Raw genomic sequence first — 6,304 nt, 5'->3', positions numbered from 1 at the left:
ATTAAAGATCCCATAGTTGTTACTGCATCCAGTAAGGCAGAGCAGTTGAGCCATGGAGAAGGAAGGCAGAAGTAGCTGCCAATTGTAATAATAAATGTTATACCTCTCTTCTAATTAGAGACAACTGATAAACTATTTTTAAAAATTAAGAGACATGTAAATCTTGCTCGAAAGTCCACTGATTTGGGATTCTCCTCTTAAAATAAGAAGGCTCTACCTTGCATCTCTCTTAACATAGAGGCATTGTGGAAGGGAAGACTGGATTTGATGAGAGGAGAACACTTCAGTTTGCATACGGTTTAACTTTGTGGATACTTGGAGAGGCAGAACCCCTTCAGGACTCTTGAAGTTGAGTTCATTTCTAACTTTGAAAAAAGAAGAAGGAAAAATCCAACCTCATTTCATATTGTTGAAGGACAAGATTCTGGAAAACATGATGAGAGGAGCTAGAAGTTTCCATCAAGTTCTTATTCCTAACTTTTGACTCTAGAGATTTTGGGTTGTGCTCTCTGGTGAGATTCTCTCCAGGTTCAATTGATTTGTTCTCAGTGGGAGGACTCCTTCATTCTGTATTATCTGGTATATATCTTTCTTTTATTTGACTGATATAATTTTTGTATTTCTATTATTAGCATGAATAGTTTTATTTTTAATTCATTATATATGTATGCTCATTGTGAAAAGGTTATTAGGTAAGAAAGTGGTCAAAACTTGACCTTGGGGTCTTTCTTGTATTCCAAATAACAAAACAATCAAAAGTTAGTTAGAACTCAATTATTTCCCCTAGGAATATTTAAAATATTTCCCCTAGAATACTTGATATCAGATAAATATAATTCTAGCCCAGAAGTCCGTCTTTCTAAGGACAGTAAAATAGTCACTTCCAGACCCAACTCCTGCTTCCCCTCCTAATAGTAATAGAAGTCTTTCTTGGAAAAGGTTTAAAGGTGGGTAAGAGACTAGAAATGTCTATTCTCTATCCTTCTGAACCATTCTCTGTCACAATTCCTTATCAATAAGTATGACTTCTCTGTATATTTGTCAGGCTCAATCAGAGTCATATAGTCACACTTAAAATATGAATATTTGCATTACTGTTATGAATGACAACAAAGGAGTTATTGAGATTTTTTTAAATAAGAATAGAGCTTTGCCTTTATGTATATGCTTGTGTTTCCTGTAGTGTTGTGCGTGCCTGTGTGTGTGTGTGTGTGTGTGTCTATAGAAATCTTTTGCATAATCTGTGCTGTAAATGACCAGAAGTTTTGGGAATAAAGAATAACTGCATTCTCACAATTATTGTCAAAACACAAATACAAACCTAGAACTCCTAACTTCAGTTGCAGATGCTTTTCTTACTAAACCATGGTCTCCTCTCCTAAATCAACTTGGTTGCACATGACAGCTTGGGAATGCAGTATGTCAAAGAGCCAGCTCACTCTGTTGAATTCTCTTTTCTATGCTGGATCATTGGAAGTTTTTAATTTAGTTTGAAATTTCTTGGTGCCCTCATAAAAGGTGAAGTGCAAAAGAACAATTTTAATAAGTCATCTCAATCTTTTCTGGGCACTCACATTTTTTGGCAGTGTGAGAATATTGCATTCTGCCATCTGTTCCAAACAAAATTTTGATTTTTGTTCAGGGTCAGTTAAAATGTGCTTAAAACCCAAATGTGTAGCTGGGTTTTGATTCTTGATCTAAAGTCTTATCATATGCTGTTTAGTATTTAAAGAGGAGGCACTAAAATCTTCTCTCTCTCTCTTTCTTTCATGTATTTGACATATTGTGCTAATAAAGTTTAAAATAAATTTGCTTCTCTGGTGGCTTGTGGTTCTTCTATTAATTTTTTTTAATAGGAGCATAAATCTGGTGGCACTGCTTAAAAGTTGCTATTGAAATGTATTCAGATAACCGGAGTCACTTCTAACCTAGACAATGTTGCCTGTGAAAAGAGCCCAAAATAACAATCTTCCATAAGACACCATGAATGGCAACTGTCCCAACGATAAATAAGATTCTCTGAAAGAAGATAGACTAAGTAAAAGACATTATGTAGGTCCTGCCAATCAATCATTGATCAATCAAAGAAAAAATATTCTATTGAATTGAACATATATTATGTTCTGACATGCTATGCCAAGCTCTAAGTACAATGACATGACCCATGTCCTCAAGGATCTTACATTCTACCAGAAATAGAATGAACTTACATAGCTGAATGAGTCAATTTATGGGGAGCCATTAGCAACTGTCAAATGTATGGGAAGAATCTGACAGGTTTACAATAGAAGTTGTTTTTGAGGTAAGCATTGAAGGAGGACAGGAATTCTAAGAGATGGAAGTTAAGAGAGTGTGAATTATAGACACGAGAGAAAGTAAATGCAGAGACATAAAAATGGAAAATGGAGTACTATGAATAAAACAATAGTCCCTATACATACCAATAAAGATAAACTTGGTTCAGAAAATATGCTGTAGACTTTCCCTTTTTTATCCTTTCATATCACCAATTCTTCTTTATTTAAATGCCAGATTTATTTGTTTGGGATTAGTTTTGAGTTATGACTCAAAAAACAAATAAATAAAAACCTTGGTGGCTCTTTGTTGTCTACAGAATCCAGTTCTTTCTTTTCAATACTCTCCTGCATTGCTTGCCACCATGTCTTAGTAATTTAGTTGACACAAGCAGTTATGTCATGCAGTTCATAGAGTGAGAGACCCAAAATCAGAAAGATTGGGTTGAAATCCATCCTCAGAAACTTACTTGTTGTGTGACCTTGACCATGTCACTAAATTTTTCTTTGCTCAATTTCCTCCTCTTTTAAAAGAAGGTAATAATTAATATCTATATTGACTTGTTGAGACCTATGGGTTATTTAGTTCCACATGTCGATAGACAACTAATGATGTGAAATGATATATCAGAAGAGAGATGAAGACTATCTATGTGAATCTAGGAATATCTGCAAAGAGATGATAACTGTGCTCAGAAATGTTATTGAAATCATCACATGAAGTGATGCATAAGTAAAAGAGAAGAGAGTCAAAACTAGAACATTACAGGAAACCTGTTATTAGTAAATATTTCATAGGTGAAGAATAGTTAGTGGCACAAGGGATAGAATGCTAGACATGGATGAAGGAGGACCTAAGTTCAAATATAACTTAAAGCACTAATTTTGTAACCCTAAGTAAGTCACATTATCTCTACTTCAATTTTCTTGTCTAAAAATGTGATATGATAGCATTTGTCTCCCAATGTTAACTCTAACCCCTATAAAGTCATAGCTAGTTACTGTTGTATAAGCCATTATTAATAATAGTATTTCAATGTCTAGAAAAGAAGTCTGAAAAATAGAATCAGAGAAGTAGGAGAAAAAGAGGTGCCAGTGTCATGACAACCTAGAGTCAGTCAGTGATTGTATATTTAGGATACTCCTGCATATCAAGAATATATTAACCACTGAAGATACAAAAAGAGGCAAAAATACCAGCCCTGCCCTTCAGGTTTCCATATGCTAAAGGGATTATGTAGGTCCCTTTCTACCTCCAAGATACATACAGATTATAAGGAGAGAAAAGGTGATCAACAGTGGCTAATTAAATGGTAAATAAACATTAAGAAAATATTAATAGATTAGGCAATTAAGAGTGATTGGTGACTTTGGAACAGGCCTTGACTGATGAGACCAGAAAGCAAGTTGTTAGTGTTTAGAGAAAGTGAAAGGAAATAAATTGGAGGTGTCTTGTGGAGATACCTTTCTTCATAGTTTAATTCATAATGGGAGCAGAGATCAGATAAGAGAATCAAGTGAGACCTTATTGTAGTCTTGCCCTTGGCCCCCTTGGAAGTCACTTAGCAGTAACCTGATAGCATACTCTCCTCATACTGGATATTCGAAAGTTCACAAGATCAATACAGTTTAGAGCCATTTTTTTAACCTTTCACATCATTTAACCATTTCCTTTTCCATATGGGGATACACACTCAAATCGGTCAAGTGAATTTGCAAATATTTCATAATTACTAAATAGTTGGACTAAGATTTAACCCCCAGTCTTCTAATTCCATATTTATTGTTCTCTCTATGCCATAGATTATCTGGGAATGATTCTAAAGGAGAGGAGAGTAATAAATCAATGGGTTTTTTCCTTTAATCTGAAATGAATAGGCCTGTTTGTTGGGACAATAAAAGGTGTTTAGTGGAAGATGATATCTATTTTTTCTTAATATGCTCTAGCCATTTTATCATAATATTATGTTGTGATTCTTAGGGTAACATATTTCATCACACGCAGTTATGACTGCTTTCATCCCAGAGCCCAAATTTGGACAATATTTTAAGGAAATGGTAACAGCCTTTTTATCAAGTTCACACTGAAATTTCATAGCATAGAGAAATGAATTCTCTGTCTCATTACCATAGTTACAGCACACACTACTATATACATTTTGATGCAAAAGACATTTGAAAGTAAGGTGCTGAGGGCACCATCTCAGATAAACTTTGGAGGGTATTAACTACAGAGAGGAAAGGACACAGTGCTAGAGCAGACCAACTAACTTTGAGAGTGGTTAGTTTGGAGAATAGGACAGAGAACTGATCAACTAACCTGGCAAAATCATTAAAAAATAGATTGGTAGATTTGGAAAACAAATCCAAGGAAATGGAGATTAACCTGTTTATATTACAGAGAATGAAACAGGCATAGGAAGGTTCAGTGCTTTTTTTTTAATAATTCATGTCTATATGATCAAATTGTTTTCATTTGTCTATTTCACTGGAGGAAACTGTCAAAAATCTTCACATGATTTAGGCAGACATATCCCAACTAAAAGGGTTTGATGTCTTTGTTATTCTAAAATTTGTTTCACTTGTCTGCTAAGATGATTTTACCAGTGTATGGTCACGCTTATGTTAAAACTTAGAACCACAAATAAGAGTTGTATGAGACTTGGACATCAAAGGTAGATAAGAACTCACAAGGGTAGTACAGAAATACAACATGCCTATATGCACAAGGACAGAGATCTGTCTTTATTTGTGTATATATACAAGCCCTATGTGCATTATAGTTGTATATATGACATATGTGTATGTATGTGTCCACAAATTATGCACATATATATTTATGCATGTATTTGTGCATGCATGTGAATATATATGTATGTATAAATGTATCCACCTCCTAAGGTTGCTGAAATATTTTAAATTGTTTTGTGACTGCCAGTTGTTAAATTTTCATTGTGAGTCTTGACACTTCAGAAATCCACAATCATTACAAATCAGAGCTTGAAGCATTGTTGTTTTGATTGTCTTGTCTTAAGAAAATAATGGAGAAAATTTAAAGGATGCCAATTAACCTTAAAATGTGTCATGTATACTTTTTTCAGAGAAGTGGTTACATTTACCAGTACTCTTATGTCTTCCCTCATTCAGTTGTAAAATATCTATGTAATCTGTTTCTACAATATTTCTAATATTCATCCTATTTATTCTTCTTGCTTCTATTCTTGCTTGAGAATTTTTAATTCTCTTATAGATTTTTTTACTGTCCTCCTATCTTTTTCTTCTATCTCTATCATTCCCTCCTTCCAATATAGCCAACATTAGGCTCCCAAATTTATCTTCTTACATTACATTTTATTACAATCTTCCAAGATAAAAAAAACCTACCATGGCTCCTCACTGCCTTCCTAGACCAAATACTTCATCCTCACACACAAGACCTACCAAAGTCAGTCTCCATTTCACCTCTGAAGTCTTATAAAGTGAATGTTTCACTTTGTTTACATTATTGTCCATTCAAAAAGATTCAGCTATCTAAACTCTTTTACACACTTTATCACCCTGTCTTACTTGATACTCTTCTATTTCCCCTCTAGGTGTTTAGAACATTATCCTATTCTTGTCCTTCTCTTACTTATTAGTTTCCTCTGCTAAATCCTCTTTCAAATCATGCCCTCAAATCATAGACCTCCAACAAATTGTCCTATTATCAACCCTCTTCTTCATTTATACTTCTTCCCTTGATGATCTCTTCAACTCCTATTGATCCACTGACAGTTCTCAAACCTACATATTCTACTCTCTCATACCTTATTTTATTCAACTCAAACTGGATTTCCAATAGATATATTAAACTATGCATGTCCAAAATAGAGATCATTATGTTTCCCATTAAATCTTCCCCATCACTGTGGAGGAAAACTCCATCTGTTCTTGTCTTCAGACATACAACTTAGGTGTCACCCTCAAATTCTCACTATATTTTTACTCCCATATCTATTATGTCAATGACA

This window comes from Macrotis lagotis, chromosome 1 (assembly GCF_037893015.1).
Source record: "Macrotis lagotis isolate mMagLag1 chromosome 1, bilby.v1.9.chrom.fasta, whole genome shotgun sequence".
Lineage (NCBI taxonomy): Eukaryota > Metazoa > Chordata > Mammalia > Peramelemorphia > Peramelidae > Macrotis > Macrotis lagotis.
The sequence above is the reverse complement of the archived record's forward strand: the minus strand, read 5'-3'. Positions refer to the sequence as shown.